The following is a 26,579-nucleotide window of genomic DNA, read 5'->3' on the forward strand; positions in this document are numbered from 1 at the left end:
CTTTTGATGATACGTCTTATCAATCGACATCAAACCACAAGCTAAATAGTTAGCAATATCAGCAAACCAATGGGTATTATGGACATGATTTACCTTTAGTATGTGTTCATTTGGAAATGTCTCCTCAATGGGTATAAGTGGAGAATTCCCTTCTTGTGGCTCCAATTTGGACAAGTTGTCTGCTAGTTGGTTTTCTACTCCCTTTCGATCTTGAATTTCTAGATCGAACTCTTGAAGTATAAGTACCCATCAGATCAATCTTGGCTTAGCGTCTTTCTTGGCAAGTAAATAGTTAATTATCGAATGGTCCATATAGACAATCACTTTGGTACCTACAAGATAATATTAAAACTTGTCAAAAGCAAACACAATAGCAAGTAATTCTTTCTCTGTTAACATATAATTCAATTGAGCTCCTGTCAGAGTCTAACTTGCGTAGTAGATGGGATGAAAAACTTTGTTCCTTCGTTGGTCCATGACAGCTCCTATCTCGAAGTCACTTGCGTCACACATCAATTCAATTGGCAAATCCTAGTCTGGTGTGACGATTATGGGTGTTGAAATTTACCGACTCTTCAAATATTTGAAAGCTCTTAAGCACTTCTCATCAAATTTGAATATCGTGTCCTTCTCTAATAATTTGCAAAAGGGTTTAGCAATTTTGAAGAAGTCCTTGATAAATCTTTGATAGAAACCGGCGTGGCCTAAAAATTTTCTAACACCCTTTACAGATGTTGGAGGTGGGAGATTCTCAATAACATCTACCTTTTCTTTATCTACCTCAATTCCATGTCTCATTATCTGATGCCTTAGAACAATACCTTCTCGTACCATGAAATGGCACTTTTCCCAGTTGAGTATGAGGTTTGATTCTTTGCATCACCTTAGTAGCTTGGTAGATTGGCTAGGCAAATTGGCTAGGCAATCATCATATGTATCTTCAAATACTGAAAAATCATCCATAAAGACTTCCAAGTATTTCTCAACCATATTAGTAAAAATAGACATCACACATCTTTGAAATGAAGCAGGTGCATTACATAAACCAAATGACATGAGTCTAAATGCAAATGTACCGTACGGGAAGGTGAATATTGTCTTGTGTTGATCTTTCAGTGCTACTGTAATCTGATTATACCCCGAGTATCCATCAAGAAAATAGTAATAGTCTCACCCTGCGAGTCTGTCTAGCATCTGGTCCAAAAAGGGTAAAGGAAAGTGATCTTTCCTAGTCGCCTTTTTTAGCTTCCGGTAATAAATGCAAATTCTCCATCCTATAACCATTCTAGTCAGTATAAACTCATTATTCTCGTTCTCAATGACTGTAATACCTCATTTCTTTGGCACACGCTTGATCGGACTTACTCACGAATTGTCTGAGATGGGGTAGATTATACCCGTACCTAACCACTTGATGATTTCTTTCTTTACCACGTCCTTCATGATGGGGTTCAGTCTTCATTGTCCATAAATAGTCCCCTTTTCACCATCTTTCAGGATAATCTTGTGCATGCATACAGATGGACTAATGCTACGAATATTGGCTATGGTCCATCCGATAGCCTTCTTGAATTGTTTCAATATTAGGATGAGTTTCTCTTCTTGCTCAACGATTAACTCTGCTGAAACAATCACAGGCAAAGTAGAAGCGTTACCTAAATAAACATATTTTAAATGTGAGGGAAGTACATTCAGTTCTAATTTAGGTGGCTCCTCGATTGATGCTATTGGTTGGGAATAATCCCTATTCTTTAACTCCAAAGATTCAAAGCAGGATTGCAGATTAAATCCTCTTTGATTAGCTTCTAAAAAAGCTAAGTATTCATCCTCCTCTTCATCACTTGAAGGGTCTGATGTCAAAATTTGTTCCAATGGGTCCTCAACATAGTTGAGTTCCTTTTTCATGATTAATTCCTCTAAATCGAACACTGCAGAACAATCATCAATTGTGTCAGGAAATCGCATAGACTTAAAAATATTAAATCTTACCTGATCATCCTGAACACGCATAGTAAGCTCGCCCTTCTGTACATCAACAAGGGTCCTTCCAGTTGCTAGGAAAGGCCTTCCTAGAATGATTGACACTTCTTTGTCTGCTTAAAAACCTAGAATAACAAAGTCAATAGGGAAAATAAATTTTTCTACACGTACCAATATGTCTTCGATTTTTCCTTCTGAATGTGCTAAGGATCGATCTACTAATTGAAGTGTAACCGTAGTAAGTCTAACTTCACCTATCCCCAACTTCCTAAAAATTGACATGGGCATCAAGTTGATACTAGCACCAAAATCACATAGTGCCTTACCATAATATATTGCTCCAATGTTGTAAGGTATGGTAAAACATCTAGGATCCTTTAACTTTGGGGGTAGTTTGTCTTGAAGATATGCACTGCATTCCTTTGTCAGGGCTACCATATCAAATTCTCCAAGTCTTCATTTTTTGGACAAGATATCCTTCATAAATTTAAAGTAGTTTGACATTTATTCAAGTGCTTCAACCAACGAGATGTTGATATGATGTTACTTGAATACGTCTAGGAACTTCTTGAATTTAACTTCTTACTTTTGCTTCTGAAGCCTTTGATGGTAGGATGGTGGAGGCTTCTTTACGAGAACTAGTTGACTCATCTTCTATGGCAATTCTGCATCTAATGAAGTTGTTAGTTTATCAGAATTGATTGGTTCATAAATTACCTTATGGGGTTTTGTAGATTCTATTTTTGGTGAAACTAAAATTTCAACACTCAGTTGAACTTCCTCTGAGTCTTGAGCATAGTCGGCTCCTCTTCAACTTCTACAATGTTGGGCTCTAATGTCTTTCCACTCCTCAATCTCAATGCTTTACAATGCTCCTTCCTTGGATTCCTCAGATTCTCCGTATCACTAGGTAAAACTCCTTGTGGTTGGTTTCTGAGTTCAATTGTAAGCTTGCCCATTTGGTTTTCTAGGTTTTTCAATGTAGCTGCTTGGTTTTGGATTAAGACATCATTCTTGGCTATGTATGCCTTCAACAAGTTTTCTAAGCCATTGGATGGTTCAAATTGAGGTTGTTTCTGAACTTGTTAGGTAAAATAGGTGGTTGGCTCGGTCTAAGTTGGGCATATGTGTTACTGGATCCAGCCCCTTGGTTATTCTATGAGAAATTAGGGTGGTTTCGCCACGATGGGTTATAGGAATTGGATTGTAGTCCTTGGCTTCCTCAATTTTTGTTCTGGTTACCCATGTAATACACGGATTCTGGTTTTGATGGACATTCTTCGAACAGATGTCCTTCCCTACAATAGACACAGGCTACATTTTCAAATTAATTTAGTGGTTGTGTTGCAAAACTATTAAACCCATTAGTGGTAAAATTTTTAAGCATTGAGAATATTGATGATACCTGATATGCGAGTGAAGTGAGAGCGTTTACTTCATGTATTCCAATGACTCATCTTCCTGACGGTGCTCGATTGGTTGGCCATTGATAATTGTTGTTGCCAATCCTCTTAATGATTTCACAAGCCTCATTATAAGATTTAGAAAGGAGAACACCATTAGCAGAAGCATCCACTACCATTCTCGTGTGAGCATTGAGACCATTATAAAACGTCTCAAGTTGGATGCAATGTGGGATCATGTGATGAGAGCACTTCTGTAATAATTCTTTGTACCTTTCACATGCCTCATACAAGGACTCTTCATCCATTTGTTGGAAAACAGTGATCTCGTTCCTCAACTTAGCATTCTTGCTAGGCGGGAAATACTTCATGAGGAATCTTTTTGCTAACTCTTGCAATTTGGAAATTGAATTTGGTGGCAATGAGGTCAACCAGGCTCGAGCTCTATCCCTTAGTGAATATGGGAGCAGCTTCAATCGTAGTGCACCTTCGGGCAGTTTGGCTAACTTGAAAGAATCGCTCACCTCCATAAATAGTCTTCAGTGAATATGAGGATCTTCGATAGGCATTCCACTGAATTGTCCCACTGTCTGAAGCATCTGGAACATGATTGGCTTCAGCTCAAACTGTTGTGCCTTGATTTTAGGTATCCTAATACCTTGATTAAAATCATGAAACATTGGCATGACATACTGTTTTAGATCTCTATCTCTATCATCAGCTATAAGGATAGGATTTTGAGCAGTGTTTGCTCTATTTCCTTGATTCAGATTTTCGAAGTTCATCTCTTCGGTCCTTCTCTAACTTGCTTGTCTTTTTTATTGTCGAACAATTCTTTCTATCTCAAGGTCTATGCGGAGCAAATCGATAATTCGGTCAATACTCATAAACACCTGAAATAAACATAGAAAAATTAATTAAGCTAAAATTGAACAGAAAAATAAACCAAAATGCAAAATTAACAAATTCACAAATAATGACTTTTTAAAACAGTCCCCAGCAACGGCGCCAAAAGCTTGTAACGACAAAAATGTGCAAGTGTACACAATCGCAACAAGCAATAAAGTGACAAGTAAATGTTGAGTTATCATACCCATAAGGACTGGGAAAAGAATTATTTATGAATGCAATTTTAAAACCACTTTGGTGAAGAAAAATATTTTGATTTGAGGATCTGATTAAAAACTAGGATTTTAACTAAGTAAAATAAATAAAAATAAAATAAAAGTTCCAATGCACGAGTTCAAAAGATGATTTTAATCACGATGACATAATTGTGTTAGATTAATTACATTTCTTAACTTAGAATTATTTAACTCATGTTCATGTTGTTACGAATAAATTCATGGTAACTCGGTAATCGCTAACTTATGAACATATTTACCTACCAAAATCCAATTATCTCCGACTATATCTCCATGTCAATTCAAACGATTAAACAAATTTTAATAAGCAAATGTGTTAATGCACATACATACTTATGAAATTAAAATAATCTCTTATACATATAACTATGCCAATTCAAACAATTAATTCAATATCATAAGCACATAAAAGATTATGTGAGGTAACAATGTATTTCTACCTTGAAACAGTTTAATCACAAAAATCTTGCAAGTTATGCAAGGCTAATGTATCGTTAGATACCGTTGCTAATTTAACCCTCAACTACCTTAGATGATTAAACATGCACTGATTAAATATCGTGTCAATTAATTACAATTTCAATCCGTTTAAATAATTAATTCATTAAGTACCTTACAATTGGAATGCAAGAATAACTTAGTCCTGGTTTTACTTAATCAAACATCTTACTGAGGCCTATAACAACACAAACACAATTTTAATAACTCAAGTAGAAGAAATGCAATCAACCTAACACGAATTAAATTTAAACCATATTAATTAATTTAAACATATCAACATCACAAATATTCCTAGACAAGTTCATCATAACAACAACAAAATTAAAAGGATAGGGAACAAGAATCAATTCGGTGTTTCTCCGAGGCTTGACTAGTTTGCTCGGCTCCTCATTCACTGCTTGTTCTTGTTGAACCGAGGCTTCCACAAACACTTGAATGCTACTTCAAATGGTGGTTGAATGAATCTTTTTCAAGACGTGAAATCAACAAGGGAATGGGGGAAGAAAATGAAGAACAATGGAAGAGAATGAAGAGAGAAAAGTGAGAGAGAAGTGAAGAAATAAATGGGTTCTGAGATGTGTTTGAAGTGAGCAGCCAAGGGGGGTATTTATAGGTTGAGAAGGCTGCTAAAAATAGTGAAAATCAGCAGTCAAATACTCCCCCCATGGACGGCCATGCATGTGGCATGTTTGAAGATTTCAAAGATGTTATTTTTAGGTAGGGGCAAATCTTGAAAGGAATGAATAGTGGAGGGGTTTGAATGCAAATTGAAGGAGTTTTCAAGGGATATTTTGAAAGCCAAATAATCAGCCAAATAAGCTAATTGGGTCAGCATGTGGGACGGTTTTGGGCTGCTCAGTGCTCGGTTGGATCGGTTTTCCCGATTTAGCTCAACTAGGCTCTTTTCATAATTAATTAACAATAATTTATTTAACCCAAATTAAATTGGATTAAAATTACAATTAATTATATTATAAATTAATACACATAATTTGGACTGTATTAGGCTGAAAAATTAATTCGCCTTGATGCTTTAAAATTGCTTCTTAGTTTTGCGCTTCAAGTAGTGTCTGCCGAGCCATTTTTCGCCCTTTGTGCAAATCTGTCGAAAATAATCAAAATTAATCAAAAATTGATATAAAATTAATTAAATTTCAACATGTTCATAATTTGAGAGAAATTTAATTATTTTATAATTATTATATATTTTTCAACAAGAATTTTATTTAAACTGCATGAATTTTAGTTAAAAAGGGCATGAAAAGTGTGTATATTTTCGTGTTTCCTGTCGTACGCTGATTAGTGTAGATTATTTTAAGATTATTTGACCTACGAATTTAGCTTATAAATTGGTATATTTCGACCCTAAAAAGATTAACCAATTACAAATTTAGGTATTAACTTTTACCAGCTTTTAGAGAATTTTGTGTTTACCTTTTGAGGGTTCTTATTTCGAGCTTCAGGGTTTAGTTTTATCCCCATCTTTGTACTTTCGTTTTTGCTGTTATAGTGGAATTATCTTTACTCGTGGTTTTTTATCCTCTTCAAAGGGAGTTTTCCACATAAAATATTTGTATTTAATCTTTTCAATTTCTTTGTTATATTATTTGATCCTTGCTTAATTGGATTTATCCCCAATATATATAAAATTCATCCAAATAAATTTAAATACATATTATAGACTATAACATGAAGAAATTTTAGCCAAAAACTGAAAATTTGTAGTGTTAAAACAAAATATTAATCATTTTACAAATGTTAGTGATCAATTGTAAAATTTTCAAATATTACAAATATTAATCATTTTACAAATATTAGTGATCAAATTGTAAAATTTTCAACCTAGAAAGAAAATTTCAAAAAAAATAAGTCACCAAATGTGCAATTCATTTTTTTTCGAAAAATCATTTTTTTTAAAAAGGTTGCAATGCCAAAAAAAAATATCATCAAAAATAATTTAAAAAATATGCTAAGTCTCAAAATGAAGATAGGCCTCAATTGAGCCCTTCAAATTATAAATTGAACTCAATTAAACCCTTAAAATATAAGGGTTCATCGAAACCCTTTGTTGGGGATCGACTCGATTAAGCAACGAACAAGTAAAAAAAATAGCAAAAGAAATTGAGAAATTGAACACACAAATTTAACGTGAAAAACCCCCTCCGAAAAGGATAAAAAACTATGAGCGAAGATAATTTTACTATAATGGAAAAAGAACGAAAAGTACAAAAGATGGAGATAAAAACTAAACCCCGAAACCCAAAAAAACAAAGAACCCTCAAAACGTAAACTCAAATTTCTCCAAAAGTGTTATGAGTTCTAATATTTTAATTATGTATTTTCTAAGGTTGTAAAAGAGTCAATTCGTAGCCTATATTCGTAAGTCAAATAATAAAAAAAATCTAAACTGATCAAAGTTCGACTGAAACAAATTAATAGAATTTAATTGGGAGATTATATTTCAAAATTGACTGAAATACGTGGCATACTCAACAAATCTTCACATTGACTCGTACTTCCACAACCCCATCTTTGTCAAAGCCCGCCACGGGCCTATCTTTAACTATGCATGGAATTAACTGAGTCGAATATGTGCTTAGAAGCTGGAAGACCTTTAGCCATCAACTTTTGCACTGCCAAATCAAAACTAACACCGGTTTAATTTTAGCGAGCACAGTGCCTAAACTTTTCAAAATCTGCATCCAAAAGATGACCTCTCTTCAATGAAATGGTCATACCTTTTTGCTTCCTATGACCAAATTGTCTTTACTCCAAACAAGTTGACTTTGACTTCGTAATGGACGAGGGACGCCCGGTTTCATTGGTCACTATAGAACCTTCCAGAATATAAAGATTGTTGGTCCTTTTACCTTTTAACAAAATGAGAGCCCAACGAGACACCTTAATGTCGCTCAACTCGATGTTGATTCTGCAACCTTTCGAATTTAAAATACTCAAATAGATGGGATTCTTTCGTAAATCAAGTACATACCTAACATCCAAGATTGTCCTAATCGTCCTATCGTGCATCCTCATTTTAACAATACCAATACCGATTACCTTACTAGATGAATCGCTTCCAATGCGTACAACTCCACCTTCAACCGAATTGTATGTGGAAAACCATTCTCTGTTCGGAGACATGTGGAAAGAACATCCTGAATCTAGGATCCACTCGGACGTAAGCTCAGAGCTATCACTTGTTGACACTAACAAGAAGTCATCATCGCTTTTGTCGGCCAAATTAGTAACAACTACATCTTTCTCATTACCCTTAGCAAGCACCCCTTTTATTTTGCAGTTTATAACAATCTGCTTTAACGTGACCTAACTTCTTACAACAGTGACACATTTTGTCTCGCTTCTTTAATGCTACTAAAATGGAAGCTTGCCTATCAGTCTTGCTATCCAAACAAAACTCATTGTCGAGTTTGTCTTACTCAAAAAATGACCCTTCACATCCTCGAACGAGAGTTTGTCTCTGGCACAAATCATGGTCTCCCTGAAAAACTTGTATGAAGAAGGTAAAGAGCACAATAATAGCATAACCTGATCTTTATCGTCAATCTTAACCTCAACATTATTTAAATCATTCAAAAGAAAAATAAATTGACGAATGTAATCTCTAAGAAGCTCACCTTCGTTCATACGAAACGTAAATAGACATTGTTTCAACACTAAACGGTTAGCTAGAGACTTAGTCGCATAAAGAGTTTCTAACCGTTTCCACAAGGTGCATGAGGTTTTCTCTATCAATAACTCCTCCAATACCCTATTCGCGAGGCACAACTGGATTGCAAACAATGTCTTTTCATCAAACTCTTCCTATTTTGTCTGATCTAGATTCTCAGGTTTTTTCCCTGTAACGACCTTTTTTTAGGCAGGTTTGAACTAGAATTATCATCATCCAAACTTGCCATAGATTGAAATTTGTGACACCATCAAACTTCTCAAAGTAAAACCTTATTGTTGCCATCTCTAAACAAGCTGATCTGTGAAAACTGAACTAGCTTTGATACCTATTGTTGGGGATCGACCCGATTAAGCAACGAACAAGTAAAAAAAATAGCGAAAGAAACTGAGAAATTGAACACACAAATTTAACGTGGAACACTCCCTCCAAAAAGGATAAAAAACCACGGGTAAAGATAATTTTATTATAATGGCAAAAGAACAAAGTATAAATGGAGTTAAAAACTAAACCCCGAAACCCGAAAAAATAATGAACCCTCAAAACGTAAACACAAAATTCTCCAAAAGTGTTATGAGTTCTAATCTTTTAATGGGTGTATTTTTCTAAGGTTGTAAAAGAGCTTATTTATGGGCTAAATTCGCAGGTCAAATAATAATAAAATAATCTAGACTAATCAAAGTTCGACTGAAACAAATAAACATAATTTAACTGGGAGATTATTTTTTAAATTTGACTAAAATACGTGACATACTCAACAACCTTGGTGAACCATCAAATGACAATGTAATTGCTTACGCGACAAATGACATAGAAATGTGATAACGTGGTAGCTTAATTGATGTTTCACTATTAAAAACAAAATCTCTTAATTGCACCATACACATTTACATTGATCCACCTATAAATACATTCATTCATATTTTACCATTACAAAATTTGATGTATTTTAACGTCATCTTCATTCAACTAGCAACTTTGAAGAATATGTATATTCATTAATATATATTTAGTTTATTATTTTTTATGTAATTCATTTTTAGCTTCTTATTTATTTTTCTTATTATAGTTTTATGAAAGAAGAAGCAGTTATAAAAATTTGTTATCAATTAAATTAAATTCTTTTAGTTACTTCTTTTACGTAAAAAAAATAGACTATTAAATATATTTTAATATAGACAAAATTTTATATCTATATAATAGAGATATCGAATTGATTAAAAAATTTATATACATTACAAGTACAAATATATTAATAAAAGTAATAATTAAAATTTTAAAATATTAATCATATAATAAAATACAAAAAAAAATATAAAATCGGCTAAATTTTACACGGATATTAAGTGTATTATCCAATATATATAGATTCGCTCAAGTTGGCTGTGGAACAAAATATTGGACCATGAAAGGCACGTGCAAATATAATTGGGCCACAAGTGAAGCACATGTAAGTCTGATGTTTGAACGAATTTAATAAATCTTTTGTTACATATTATTTGTCCAAAGGAAATGTGAATGGAAATCAAACGTTGGTCGGTTGGTTAGGTAAAGTTCATTGTTATGAAAAAGACAATACAAAATGTCAGTCGCGTAATTTGGAAAGTAATACTAAGCAAAGTTTAGTTTCATAATTAAACGTAAATTAATTAAGCATTTAATAAATAAAAAAACAGTCTAACTTGTCCATCTAAGAAGTTAGATACCTTGTTACGCCTCTTGATTTTTAATTGTAAGATATTCTTGTATTAATAGTAAAAATGAATATAGACATCAAAAAATTGTTGACATAGTTTGAAATTCTTTAACATCTGCGGGATCTTATCTGGAGAGCAATTCACCATAAGTAACACGTATAATGTATGGTATAAGTTCAACTCATTTATCAAATTGCAACTTCATTCCTATACTTCAAACTAGACCACTCTTTCTAAGATTTTCCCCTTAAAAGCTTAAATGTAAAATGATGAACACAATTCGTTTTACTTACAATTTTTTAACTAACAAATGGTTCTTAATTAAAAAAATAAAGTTCTCTCACTCTCATACATCTAATCTAAATAAGCGGCCCAATATATAAGCATAAAAGGCTTGTTGAATTACAATCAATATCAATCTCTAATTTCACTAAAATAGCCATTTAAGAAAAAAGTCTTCAATGGTAAGTATATTCGGTAGTGATCTTCTTGTTATCAAACTCCTTAAAGATAAAATATTTTATTTAAGAGAACTTCAGTCGAATTGAAATACTAAACCCGATCCTTGCTTGAGTTGATTCTTGCACATAAAGTCTTCACTGATGAGCTGCTAAAAGTCTTCAAAGATCAATAAAGGTCCAAACAAATTTGGTCAAGACATGCCAATCAAATAAGGTAAATTATTGTGTCTTGTCACCTTTTCCTTAAGTAGCAACTGAAGTTGTAGGTAGCAGTTATAATTAGCACTAGCAACATCCTCCTTTGACATTTTTTAACAAAAACTTAGTAGCATTTCAAGCAAGGATAACCAACTCAACACTTACCCTTAATCCATACACTCAACTATGAATTTAAACCATGAAATCAACTATTAATGCATGCTAACAAAAGCATTAACAATTAAGATACAAAGGTATTAAAAATATCATACTAAAGATAGGTAAGTTATGTTAAGTAATTAACAAAGGGAATTTCATCAATAGCATACCCATGTATCATCAAAGTATCGAAACAACCCAAATATAAAACAAGCTGTAAAAACAAACTTGAAGTTCAACAAAAAAAATTTATCAACAAGAAAATTAGCAACCAAACAACTACTCAACTCTCCACTTCTCCCCCTATACTTACTCTCTTATTTTTTATTCAAAAATTAAAAAGAAAAAAGAAAGAAAACATTCAATCCTATTGAGCAAGTTTAGCTTATATTGATGAGCTTTTATTCTCTGGCATTATAGAAATTTTAGTTGATTATTATCATACTGAATGCTTTTATCAAGGTAGGCCAACTCTTCATTCAAATGTTCCATTAGTCTAGCCTGAGCAGTTCTCATTGGTCTAACAAATTTTGAGCTAGTTGCAACAAGGTCTATGGAAAAAAAAGTGTTACTAAATGTGTAGGGTTGAGAGAACTTGACTCAAAGTGTTGGAAAACAAAAGGGGTGGACCTAAGGTGGTTTGGGCAAAATAAGTCAAGAGTCAAAATGAGGTTAAGGTTACATAGGATGCTACAAGAGACAATCTGTTCACTGATAGAACTAGGCTTATTTATTGAAAAACATAAAAATGGTAGGGGAATCATACGAGAAAAAGGAAAAAATTCATTGAAAACTTGCAAAAAAGATTCATCAAGTAGTTGATTTAGTGGCAACTAACTAATCTTTACAACTTGTACCCAAATTGAATGTGATTTGACACATATGAGTTTTTCTAGACTCAGTGAGTGAGGATGAATTAGCTAAGGGAAGAATATCAGAACACAACCTATTTCCACTAAAAATTATCATAATAGTTGAAGGTTAACTTCATCAAGGCTCTATAGGATAAATCAAGGAATTAGTGTGTTAAAAAGTAGAAGTCCGAAACATGACCACTAACTATTATAGGGATGGTTCAATCCCAAGGTATAAACTCTTGTGAAGAAATACTTGATGGGGTGAATGTTTGGTGACAACTGATATGAATGTACACCTTATGTAGACTTTTATAGCAAAGGAGATAGTCACAACTATTTAAAGTATAAATCTACCCAAGCCTCGAGACCAGACGACATGCCTCTTTTTTATCAAATTTATTGGCATATTTTATGTGTAGATGTGATTGAGTTTTTTTTCTTGTTTGAATGATTGCACTTACTTATAAACAATTGATGATACTAATATAGTCTTGATTTTTAATGTGTAAAATTAATGTTACCCCATTAGTTTATATAAGTTGATTTATAAGATGATTTCAAAGGCCCTAGTCAACAGGTTTAAAGAAGTTTTTCTTTATGTAATGACGAGTCTGAAGTGCTTTTGTCTTGAGTCATTTTATCATGGATAATGTACTAATTGCCTATAAATTATTACATTCTTTGAAAAACTCTCATAAAATTAAGGTTGATCATTGTTCTATAAAGTTATATAAGTAAGAGTTAGACAAGAGTAAAGTGGCATTAATTGTAGGCTATGATGAATTAGTTAAGGTTTTGAAAGAAATAAATCAATCTTTACAAACATGGTCTTACGCATTTTGTTTTGTTATCTACCAATCCGGTTAGCAATGTACCTGCCCTACCAGAGGCAACACATACGGATGCTTTACTCATTTAACACATAACACACTTAGATTTCATTCGCACTTTTGACAAATTAATACTCTTCAATACCAAATTGACTGGTTATGCGCATGCACGTTAAAACAACAAATTTATATAACAATTGTAAAAGACCAATTTTACTACAAGCGTACAGTATCAGTTGTAATATTTATAGTTCTGATAGAACACGAAGTATTCCAAGGGGTCGAACCCAAAGGAAGAGGAGATTGAGAAATAACTAGCATATACAATAAAGTCTAAGCGGTTACTATTACAATTTTATAGTATGACAATTCGTAACAAGATAAGTTTGTAAGAAAATTAAATATTCTATTCTAGTGACTAAATTGTAATAAATATAAAACTAAAGGACTATCTAGTAAATAACTAATGGGGGTTGGTTAACCTCGATGTGGTTCATCGAACCTTGGACAAGGGACATAAATCGTGTAAATTAGCAAGTGGCTTCATTTTATCTTCCAGTCTCAGTTTCACCGAATTAGACGAATTAGGTCTGATTTATCTTCCGATCTCATCGATTAATCCAGGGACTAATGAACGGGTGTGCGACAAGATTACCTTCTCGTCTTACTTGATCTTGATATCCTCTTAGGGATGTCACTACCTAAATTCTTAATTCTATTCGAGTTAGTCCAATTAATTATGATTTAATCCTTTATCCAAAAATTTTAGTTTACTCACATCTCCATCAACCAACCCCCTTCAAAGTTTAGCTACTCATGCTTAAAGTGAAGAAAACAAACATGAAAATGTAAAACAAGGCAGCCATGAAAGTAAAGCTTAAGAAAAATGTAACAATTGAGATTTTTATGCAAGAAAACTTAAATAGCATGAAACAAAAAGGATTTAACAGGAAAATCTAAAGTAAGAAGCATAAAAGGAACAAGCTTTAACAGATTAAAAGTAAAATAAACTTAAATACATTAAACTAAAGCTTAAAAGGTTTTAAAAGTAAGGTACATGGACTAGAAATGAAAATAAACCTTAGCTACAAGAATAACTAACTTAACTAACACTAAGAATAACAAGAGAAATAAGTAAATGCATAAAAATAAACTCTAATCTAAGGTAGAAGAAGTAAAAAATATAAAAACTCTAGAAAAGTGTAGAGAAAAACTTAAGAAAACCTAGAGAAAACTAAACCTAAAACTAAGTTCATGTGTGTCTGTCTCATTCTCAACAATTTTTGGCTATTTTGAAGTGTATTTTGATGAATTTTTGTTGCAAAAAATGCCCCCACATAGGCCTTGTGTGATTGGTGGACCGAGTAGACAAAGAATACCATTTTTGTCTAAGTTTCTCCCCCTAATGAAGGTGATATCGCGATATCTCGAACAGTGTTGAGCCTTAGGGTCTTCCTTGGAAGGTGGATATCGCGTTACCCAAAGAGGGTCTCACGATACCACTGATGGGAGTCTTCACTCTCCTATACTATTGGAGGTATTCCAAGGTGTGGATGTTGTGATACCATTTGCCTTGGTGCTGTTCTCGCTTGTTTTCGACATCAAACATGTCCCTACATCATTCAAACACACGTTAGGCCTCCTAATGGGGCTATCGACCAATTTGGGTATCAAAATAGACAAAAATAAGACATTTTCACTTATTAATCGAAAATATAAAAATAATGAAAAACTATACTAAAGATGTAATTTTGCTCGAGAAAAAGCTACTTAAGTGCTTAGAAAATCCTAATTTGCCATATCAATTTGTGGCAGATCACAAATCTCACATGTATACATACTACACATCATCTTATTCATGCAACACATTATATACCTTATTTGTAACATAAAAAAAACTTTACGATATTTCACACACACATATACCCTCACCAGTTATCCAAGAAGACATCAATATATGAATAATCATTGTAAATTAACATACATGAGTCAGGATAAAGACTCACCTAGAACTTACCTTTACTGTCGCTCAGAGACCCTAATCCGATCATTCATCCTGAATCAACAGTAGCAACTACTTTAAAGATTATGGAACTTTCATTAAAATCCCATTTATAGACAATTTACTAACATCTTAATTACATACGATCCCCATGCAGGCCCTCATAATCACACCCTACTATTTTTATGCCTCTTAACACCCTTACTCTTTAAAAATCTCAACTTGCAAAGTTATAGAACTTACCAAGAGATTGAAACATCCACTAACTAAACCAAAAATCTTAGCTTTCAATCCTGACGAAGAAGAAGAGATTGTTTAGGTTTAGGAAGAAGAACTAGAACGTAAAGCAGAGGGAAAGAAAGACCATCTGAAATGCTCCCTTCCTACTATATATACTTAGTTCCTCTTAGTGGATCTTGACAATTGTCAAGTGCAGACAGAAATTGTCCCTTAGATGCCCTACAAAAATTGGGAAAAATATAAAAGAAAATCTGATGCAGATGTGGTTTGACCAGTCAATCCATTTAGTTGACTCCCAACCAATCACGTTATAGAACCCACCTTGCACAAAGTTCAAGCAAACTAGGCGTATCATACCTTTGGAGGTAACTTTCATAATTCATGCTTTTGAAGATGATCTAATCTTCCAAAATTTTCTCATACACTTATTAGGCATTTCATACTTAGCCAAAACTATGAGGCGTATTATTTCTTCAATTGAAGAATAGCCCAAGATGAAATCCTTAGATACTTCTACGGGCAGATACTTTATGCACCAAACTTTAATTTACCAGAAGTTTATAAAATGGCGGACTATGCTACCATAGTGCGCCAAAATAAGGACCCTTAACATCTATTCGCATTTCTCTCGAATCTGCAAATTTTGGGGTGTGACAAGAATTACATTTTTTCTAGTAATTCTAGAGGTGAAAACCTATTTTATATTTATATAACATATTGCTTGATCAACAAATTTGCTAAGATTATTAGTTGAAATGAATATTTACTTATTAAATAAATTTAATCACCTAATTAATAGAATTAGACTAAAATTTTAATCGATTGTAATTCGATTTGGATAAATAAAAAGTTTGTTTAAAGAAATTTCAAATAATTGCAATCTCTTCTTTTTATTATAATTATGATTTTTTATTAAGAAAAACATAAATGCAACATTAAAGTTAATTGTATAATTAATATAAGAAAAATAGTCAAGATTTTTTTGGAGTAGTGGTTAAAGCTCTCATTTGGCACTTAGATGACACGAGTTCAAACTGTAACATCCAGACCAGTGAAATCCTAATGTTGAAATACTATTTATCGAAGTATGGTGTTTAGAGCGAGATCTGAATGAGTAAGGTATTAATTGTAACTACGTATATAGGTCTATGAGTGTGCCTTTGGGTAAAGTCTGTGTTAGGCGAGCTTGGTGGTTTGGTGGACTCCCCCATAGAGTATACGCCACCCCAGTTGTTAGAAAATTATGTTAAGTCTTTAGTTGAAGAACTATTTATTATTTTATTATTATATTATTACTCCGGTTGAACAATTTAGTTTGATGAATAAATATTTGTTAAATATAATTAAGTTACTATAGTTGATAAGACTCACATTTATGATGAGAGAGAAAGTGCTTAGTCATAAGAATCGAGGGAGTTTAGTGGGATAATTAGACTTATCCACTAAACCTAGCTTCCATGTATAGTTGTATAAGGTTAGTATTGGCTTCTTGAGCAAGTTTTACATTTTCTCTCGCACCCATACTTTCTTTTTAAACTTTCTTTACACTTTTCTCTCATAAAAACCTTAGACCAGAAGCTTGCTTGAAGATTTGGGTTCGCTATATTCAGCCAACTCCTTTGTTGCTTTAACACTTGGTAAATATCGATGAACCTTAGGTTATTTCATGGTTATTTACGTGACCTTTGAGTTGCACGCTTTAGCGTCAGTTTTGAGTGTAAGGAAGGAAACTTCTTGAATCTGGGTTTTGTGATTATGTTACTTACAATTTTGTTTAGTTTTTAGGTATACAGTCTGATAAGTTTAACTATTTATATTATAGCTCAAGACATTTCTGAAGGTTTTCGTGATAAGGGCAAAAGTCCTGCTATTTGAACTTGTTGCACTTTCTGGTGAGTTCCTTCTTACTCCATGTGTGTGTAGTGCATTTGTTTATGTTTGGTTTAAGGTAAGTTTACATGTTCTGTGAAGATGAAATATTTGTGCAAGAATAATGGATGTTTGTTGTTATTAGTCTGATTTCGTATGTTCGTGTTAAAGATGTAAGAATCTTTCTTCGTGTTTAAACCACTACCTTTTGCTTCTGAAATGAGCAATGATCTGAAACATAGAAATGAATTCATGGTGTTGCCTTCAATGAAATGAGCATTAAAGTAATAGATCGCGATACATGAAAATGGTCGAATAACCTCTGGTAGGGCAAGTGTTTTTGCAAACCAGATTGACAAATCATGACAAAGAAAAATGAATGAACGAATGGTATGACTCTACATATGGACTAGGGTTTGTGGCTAACACGAAGAAGGTGGTCTGTATGATTGCATGGGTATAGAGTACACGCTAAAGGAATAGTGTCCGACGTATAGTCTGTCTATGTTTGGTACTCGCTAACTGGTCAATTGTGTGACTGTGCAGAGTTGGAAAGATTTACTTGCATTTTATGTAACTATTGTAATGTTTTTCCTCTGGAACTCACTAAGTTCTTTGAACTTACTTAGTTACCGTTCCTTCTCAGGTATGCTGATGAAGTAAAGGAATCTCTGAAGACTATGCTAGATGACTATTGTTGTCGTAAAACTTCTATATTTTGTATTATGCATGACATAGGGGTGGTGTCAAGACATTCACATTTTGAAGAATGTATTTTGTATCTAAACTCATGATCATGAACCTATGGTTCTAATGAAATTTCAGTGAAGTATTATGGTTTTCAAAGGGTACTACTATCTTATTTATTCTTGAATGATAAATACTTTATATTTTATACTAATTTAAACTATAGCTTAAATTGGTTTACTCCAGATACAGTTTTAAAGATAATGATTTTAAGGCAGTGACGCGTTATTCCTGGATCCTCCTTAAGGATCGGATTTGGTGTGTTACATAAATTTTGTCATCTCTTCCCCCTCCAATATCGTAATGGTAAAAAACAAAAATTATTGTGTACACTTTTTTTTTAATATTCCATGGACACTCTTTAAACACATAACAAAAATTCCAATCATATATGATTTTTTTTTTCAAAATACTTTTTTAAATGTTGTTATTGAGTTTTTATAATATCTATACTATTTACAAAGTCCTTTACTGAGCTGTTATCACACATCAACTATGGTCTAACGCGGTTAGAAAAATTATAGAAATAGTCTTTTGTAATTAAAATAAATTCTATTATTTGAGAGTACTTTAGTCTTTTATTTAAAAATAACAATAAAATATGCATCTCGTAAAATTTGAACTTAAACCAATTAGATTAGTAAAACTTAAATTTAAGACTCAACCAAAGCTTCATTTTGATTTTTTATGTATTTTATTTTATTGTACACAATTTATTACTTCTATCATTTGTATATCTATACTATTTATAAAGTCGTTTCTTGAATAGGTGTCACTTATCAATTAGGGAAACTATTTAATGTCCCTTTATATTTAAACAAATTATATTATTTCGAGTTACTTTAGTCTTTTTTTAAATATCCAATAAAATTATGCATATAATGGAATTTGAACTCATACCAATTGAGTTAGCAAAATCTTAAATTTACCATTCAACTAAAGTTTAATTTTAATATTTTTATATGTTTTTATTTTAATGTGCACAATTTATTTTAATGTGTCATCTATCAACCGAATCTCGACCTAGTTAGAGAAATTACTTTAATGTTCCTTCACATTTAAAATAAAATTATATTATTTGAGAATTACTTTAATCTTTTTATTTAATGTACCTTCACAAATTTGTATTCTAAATACGTAATTTTCACATATATGCGTGTGATAAAATTTCCAATATATATATATATATATATATATATATATATATATATAACTATCCTCGTATTTGCACATTAAAATATAACGATCCTTGAAACCTCAGCATGTGTGGAAACGCCATAGGTGATGAGAGCCTCCATTGCTGGAACACTATGGCAATTGATTGTGAAATCATGGTTTGAGCACGATTATGGTGGTGTTCGAAGGTTGGTCCAAATTTTGTTGAGAATTGAATTCACTTAAAATTTTCATCGGAAAAGAGGGGCAAATAATAGTATTTGAAAAGAAAACAAAGCTGCTGAAGCATGGTTGAACAGCGACCCATCAACAGCCATGTTAAATCATGAACAAAGAAGTTCAACACGTAGCCGTGAGGGGACCAAAATTTTGACCTAATACCATGAATTTTTTTTATTTTTATTTTTTGAGGGGGAGGGGGTGTGATATCGTAATGTTTAAATCAATAAATCATGTTGTCCCATATCAGGAAACAGTTGGAAAGTGATTCAGAATCGAGAATGAATCATGAATTTCTATTTGCTGTATCACAATATAAAAACATTTATTTGATTTAAAACAACAATTATAAAAATAATGCTGAATCATGAATAACCTTTTAAAAAAATTTTAACCTTCCACTTTCCAAGCGTTTCTTGTCACATCCTTTTTACTACTCTTCACCTCCCCTTTAATCGATTTTGCTATCTCTTGGTTCTTAGAATTTAGTTAATTTGAATCCATCAAATGAAATTACTTCATTTCTGTTAGTTCAACTCTTGCATGAATGTTAAAAGCATGTACACTTTCATTTTATTCCGTCTATAATCCTCGCAATTCAAATTTATGATTTTTCCTAAAAACTATTTACTAAAAATTTTAATTATGAATATAATTTCACAAAATATTTTTTTGGGAAATATTTGGTACACTACTTGTACATAAATTTCATACACTATTGGTGAATAATAACATGACACCCAATTATTAAATAAAACAAAAAAATAGTGGAAGATCCATAAATGAATACTAATAGCTTTGTTTAAACATAATTAAATAATAGATGATTGAGTCTTAGCTCGATTGACACAAAAATTGTTGCCAATATAGGAGGACGTGGGTTTAAGTATGCATTATCCTCCTATTTATGGGTTGTAGAGAGACTATGTGTAGTTCTAGACATTGTGTCAAAAAGAGCAGATTTAATCAAAACTTATAATGAGATTATTCAAAAAAATATAATTAAATAATAATTAATTATAAATAAATGCGAAAACCCTACACTTGAGGCCCTAGATTCTATACTCGAGACCTTAAACCCTAAACCCAAAATTTGAGAGTTATTTATATTTATTTATAATAGTTATGTTTACTGTTTAAATAAAATTATTAGTATTATTTACAAGTCTTCCATATTTTTATTTAATTTAAAAATAATGTGTCATGTTATTATCTATTGATCGTAGATAAGACTTATACACCGACAATACATCAAATATTATTTATTTTTTATAGTAAGCAACATACATACATAAAATATCCATGTACATCTTGTGTATATAGTATAAATATAAAACAGACTAATAGTATATTTTAAATAATAAAATAGAAATTTGAAAAACCATATGAATTGTAGTAATTATTTACTAAAACCGTCTCACTCGGGCAAAAGTCTCATAAAAGTTTGTGTATTATATTTGATATTGTAATTTAATCCTCAACTTATTAAATAAGTAAATTAATTTATGTACATTACGAAAAGAGTAAAATAATTCTTCTTTTAAAATATTTACATTAACTGCTTATTTTTGTGTTATATATATAAGACATAATAATAAATTTAGTATTCAACCTTTATACATTCACTCAATTGGGCTCTTATGCTTTTATTTGGAGCAAAGTAGCCCCAATCTTTCACGGTTGACATAGTGCTATTTTCTCTTAGATGTCACATAAAAAATCATTTACAAATTATAAATTTTCAAAACTTAAAAAACAAATAGCTCTTTAAAAATAAAAAAATTTCAAAAAAACTATAATATTAAGATGAAGAATTTCAAGGGATTGATTTATATTAAGGTTTTAAAATTTAAAAGTGAAATTATATGTTTGGGTAAAATTTTGAAGAATTTTAAAATAAGCGGGTAATTTAAATTAATGGCTCAATTTCTCTTTTCAAATTCCACTTAAAGGGAGATTTTTAAAATTCTTTATAATTTTATTTTATTTAATACACATGGTCTCACTAAAAATAAATACTAAAACTTCAAAAAACATTTTTAGTTCTAATATATATATTTTTAATTTTATTTTATAAAAAATAATTATAATCTTTTACAAATATAATGATATACATATTGAATATTTTTATATTGTTTATTTTAATATAATTATTATTCTTTTATAATTATTCTTTAATTCATGAAAATCCAATAACCTATTTTTTAAATAATCATTTATCTAAACAAAATAATTATAATTGTTAGCATTTTGAATTGATGAAATCTAAAATCTAACATTTTAAAAATCTCCAAATTTCAAAATTCTTTAGCGAAACACATAAAAGTTTATCAAATTATAAATAAGAAATTTTAAAATTGCAAATGAAATTATTTAAAAATTCAAAATTCAAAATTATGAAAATTATATATATATATATATATATATCTATATATCCTCAAAATTCAAAACAGAAAGAAAGATACTTAAAAACTAACTTAATTGTGTAATTGGAGATGCTTATGTGCCGAGCCCAATAAAAAAATTAGGCCCAAGCTCAGCCCAAAAAATGGAAATAAAGTTTTACTCAAATTTAATTCGGATGAAAATGCTAAAACCTTAGCCCGACCAGTCGTATTAATTATTTTTTATATAATTTTGAAATATATATTTTTATAGGCCCAATTAGCCCGGGCCTGCATACAAAATAATAAAACCAACAACCAAAAAAATCAGTCCAATAAATGTCCATTTACAAATTTCAGCAAGCCCAAAACCCCTAGCTCAAATTACCAGTAAGCCTAAACCCAATATTTTCAACAGCAAAGAAAACCCTGGCAGTAACCAAGCCTCAACCACCGCACGCCCCAACGGTAGCCCCCGCGTGCGCCGCTTTCTCTGCATGTGCCACCACATCCTTGTACCTGCAAAACAAACTAGAAGACTCCAAAAGCAAAAAAAATAGTGTAAAAATAGAAAAAATAGGAAGATAAGTAGTATTTTCGAGCTATAAAAAGAGTCTCGAGTTTGTATTTTTTTACTTACGAATGAATCAAAAGAAAATAGAGAAAAATCAATTTAAGTACAGACCATTTTCAAAGGTAGTAGTCTCGTTTTTATTTTTTATTTTTTTACATTTTTTAAGAAACGAAAATGAGAAAGGAAAAAATAAAAATCATACTTTTTTTGTGAAAGAGGTGCCAATTTCGATGAAAATCGAGGACTTTTGAGTCGGGAAGTCGAAAGGGCCAAAAAATGAGTATTTTTAGTTTTTCTACCATCATGAAGATGACGTCATTGCCGTGATCGGAGGCCACCGCGGTGGTCTGGCACAGAAGCTAGCCGGATTCTGGAACTGTGTAAAATGGGGGAGAAAGTTTTGCTTTTGGTTTTTCTATTTTTTTTAAAAGGAGAGGAAGAATGAAATTTTTGAAAATTTTTTTGGTTTTATAAGCTAATGAAACGGTGCCGTTTAGGGCTCTTCTTTATAGCCTTAAAACAACGCCGTTTTGATCCTTATGGCACCCAACTTGCGCGTCGACCCGACCCAAAGGGAGGATCCGCGTGTTTTACTTCGATGGGATATTTACGTTGTAGGCCCTTCCGCATTTTCAATCTATTTCAATTTAGTCCTTTTCGCACTTTTTCTTTTATTTTTAAATTGGACCTCAAAGTTCTTTCCGCTATGCAATTTAGTTCCTGGCGTGCTAATCCTGTGGGAAGTGACGCGTATCCAGGAATCGGGCTTTTTGCCCATTTAGCCCTCCTTTCTTCGTGCATGTTTCATTTTAATCCTATTTCGATTTTTTTAGTATTAATTTTATTTACAAATCTTACCATTAATGTCATTCTGATTTCAATGTAGTCCTCTGGTTAATTTACTTCATAATTTGTCTGTTAATCTGTTTTTTCCATTTAAAAAAAATCTTTTTATTATTCTTATATCCGTTATTTATTCTTATATTTAAGGTTTAATATTTCTTCTATTAATTTATTTGTTTTATTTCTTTACTTTTATAATTCATAAAATTATTTTTACATACATATGATTTGTTTTATTATCACATTTTATATTGTAATTATTATTATTATTATTATTATTATTATTATTATTATTATTATTATTATTATTATTATTACTATCATTGCTATTATTATTATTATTATTATTATTATTAGCATTATTATTATTTTATATATCAATTTACTTAGCTTTTTATATATACATTATTTTATCCTATTATGTACTATTATTTTAAGTTTTTATTATTATATATTATTTTCTAACCTCATAATGTATTAGTTTATATATTTTATTTTTGTTAAAAGGTCCAACATGATCTATATATATTTTTAATGATTTTATAATATATTTTAAAAAATTTATTTATATATACTTCTATGCTTTTAAATCAATATGTTTTTATTTTGTATACTACTTATCCGATTTTCTTCTTATGCAACATTTAATCTAAAATTCATGTGTATATTATTATTTTTAATTCTATTTTTGATATTTCAAGTTTTCATGTATATTATTTATTTTAATTCTTTTTTTACGTATAAGTTATTATTCATGCATTGATGATTTCAAATGTTTATCTTTCATGCTATTTTTTATTTTGTTTGGTGTTTCTTTAATTAACTTTCAATTCATTTAGTTTTCTAATGTTGATATTGATATTTGCATAATGTATAATTGAGATTATTGTTGTTATGCTTGTTTATATTTTATTTATTAATCATTCATTATTCATTAGTGTACATTTTATCCTCAGATTATCCTTTTGCATTGTACATAATCACTCCATCGCATTTTATTCGTTTAAAAGGTTACGTCTAATATCGTTCCAGTATCAAAATTATCTTATTCAAAAGTTTTCAAAATAATACTATATGTCGTTTTTGGAACTTCGAGGATCCGTGCCCTAACTTACGGGGTTTTCGATATTCTTGCCCGAACTAAAACGGTTAAACATTTTTAGTTTTCAAATACACCAAGTTTCAATAAAGATTTTTAAAAGGTTAGCTTATACTCGGGAATTCAAGTGTTGCATCCTAACTTACGGGATATGACATTTTGTGCCTCGGGATGAGAAGGTCTTTTTACATCCAGGTTTATCCAAGTATAATATTTAAAAATATATCATTAATAAAAGGGGGGATCGTTTTTAATATTTTTGAATTTTTGACGTTCGACTTTAAGACATTAAATAATCAAATTGGTACCAATTTTGGGCGTTTCAAGGGTGCTAACCCTTCCTCGTACGTAACCGACTCCCGAACCCATCTTTAATTCGTAGACTAAAATTGTTTTCAAGGTGATCCGATCACATCTTAACAAAAGTTGGTGGCAACTCCAATTTTCATTTTTTTTAAGTCGACCCCATTTTTTCAAAATAAAAAAATGCTCAGGACAGCTTGGCGACTCCACTAGGGACCGGTTTTGAAGAGTCGAGCCATAAATTGATTAATTTTTGTCTTATGGTCGAAAAGTTAAATTTTGATTTAAAATTAATGATTTCCCCTTTGTATTTATTTTTTTTCATCAGGGTATGCTTGCTCGGTTGGTCTAAGTTTTTGCATTTCACATTGCATGAGTTTGACGATTTTACCCCTCTAAGTGGGAGCGAGAAACTAGTCCTTCATGAGGTTTTCACCTCCGTGCAAGATAGTGGACCGCTTTCGGGATACATCCGTACCTATGTCTTCGTGAGATTTTCATCTCCATGCAGCCATAGGGAAATGTATTCCCCTGAACTGAAATCGGTTCATATGAGCCTATAATGGGTGAGGATCGAGGAATCTGCTGGTTTGGGTACCTTTGCTCTAGAAACTAAACCTCATGTAGTGAGCTTTAGGAACTTGCCCTAGGTAGAACTATACCAAACCCTAGTAGATTCCTGAATAGGTGCTATATTATTTCCTGTTTGTACTGAATTCTGTTTTTTATACATGATACTAACTTTTGTGTGTTTTGCTTTGATTGCATGGCATTTTGACTGCATAGCATTTCATCCTAAAAGGCGTTGGTTCATATTCGGTTACTAGATAAAGAGCTTATCATGGAAAATGGATTTCTTGATAAGGTGGAGGATAATGTGGCTGTTTAGGCCTGGTCTGAGACAACACAGCGAGGAAAAGGTGATAGTTTGGCCGAAGGATATGTATCAGAGTTGTGGGACTTCACTCGTATTAGTGTAACCCAGAATAGTCTGCAAGAATTGAAGGAAATCTGGGATCAGTCCAATGATGAGGTCAAGCAGCTTTTTTACTCTAGCTATGGAGATCTGCCTTATCTATTGACATAAAGGTGGATAAACACTTGTTTCGTGCCCTCGCCCAGTTTTGGAATCCTGCTTATAGTTGTTTCACTTTTGGGGGAGGTGATCTGGTACCTACAGTGGAGGAATACATGGCCTTACTTCGTTGCTCGAAGATTCAAGCGGATAGAGCTTACTCGAGAGCTGTTAATGTCCCAACCTTTTTGAAGAAATTGATAAATATTACCGGGATAAGTGAGCAATGGGTTGCAGCACGGATCAAGCATAAAGGGGATAGCAAATGCATTCCTTGGAAGAATTTGAAGGATCTAATTCTAGCATACCCAGATATGAAGAAGAAAGTTGATGTCTTTGCCTTGAGTGTCCACGGCTTAGTTGTATTTCCCAAAGCCTTGGGACACGTTGATGAAGCGATCACCGATCTCTTTAACCAACTTGATAAGAAGGTTACACCAGTCCTGACAATTTTGGCAGAAACCTTCAGATCACTGAACGAATGCCGGAGAGAGGGTGAGGGTAGATTCATCGGATGAGCATAGCTCCTTTCAGCATGGTTCCACAGTCACTTTTGGAAAGTTGATAAGGTTTCTTATCGGGTCTTCTCCGAAAATTATTCACCTTTGAAGGAGATAGTGGCTATACCGAGCCGGGATGATATCTTAGAGGAAAAATGGATGGCAATTCTTCAGAATCTTTAAGAAGAGGATATCGAATGGAAAACTCCTTGGATGCTTCCAGATGAGATCTTATATAGATGTGGTAATTTTGATTGGGTCCCCTACTTAGAATTTAGGGAGCTGTTGGTTATGCACTGTTGCTAGTGCTAAGACAGTATTGGTCAAGGCAATTCGTACCCGCAACCCAAGGGCTAGCTCAGTGCAAATTTTCATATAAAGGCGATGGTTACAAGAAGAAGATTCGAGAGATGTCCAATGTTTGGAATCAGACTCGACGGATGAAGAGATTGGCAGTGGGTCCGATAATGACCTCTGAATATATCGAGTGGTGGGGTAGGAGCATTAATGATAACATCCCCGGGCCAAGTTAGGGAGACAGTTAGCCGATATAAAAATATTTACGAGTTGTCCCCTCCGAGTTAGAAATTATAAGGTAGGATTTTAAAAGAAGGAATTCAGAGTTA

The 26,579-nt window shown here is 32.1% G+C and overlaps 1 non-coding gene across 1 annotated transcript; it reads left to right on the forward strand.

Moving 5' to 3' along the window:
• Window positions 1-3,620: 3,620 nt before the first annotated feature.
• LOC128042015 (small nucleolar RNA R71) lies at window positions 3,621-3,724 on the forward strand. The gene has a single exon (XR_008197223.1). It is a non-coding gene; the product is annotated as a small nucleolar RNA R71 (small nucleolar RNA).
• Window positions 3,725-26,579: the final 22,855 nt, after the last annotated feature.

The sequence above is a fragment of the Gossypium raimondii genome, chromosome 6 (assembly GCF_025698545.1).
Source record: "Gossypium raimondii isolate GPD5lz chromosome 6, ASM2569854v1, whole genome shotgun sequence".
Lineage (NCBI taxonomy): Eukaryota > Viridiplantae > Streptophyta > Magnoliopsida > Malvales > Malvaceae > Gossypium > Gossypium raimondii.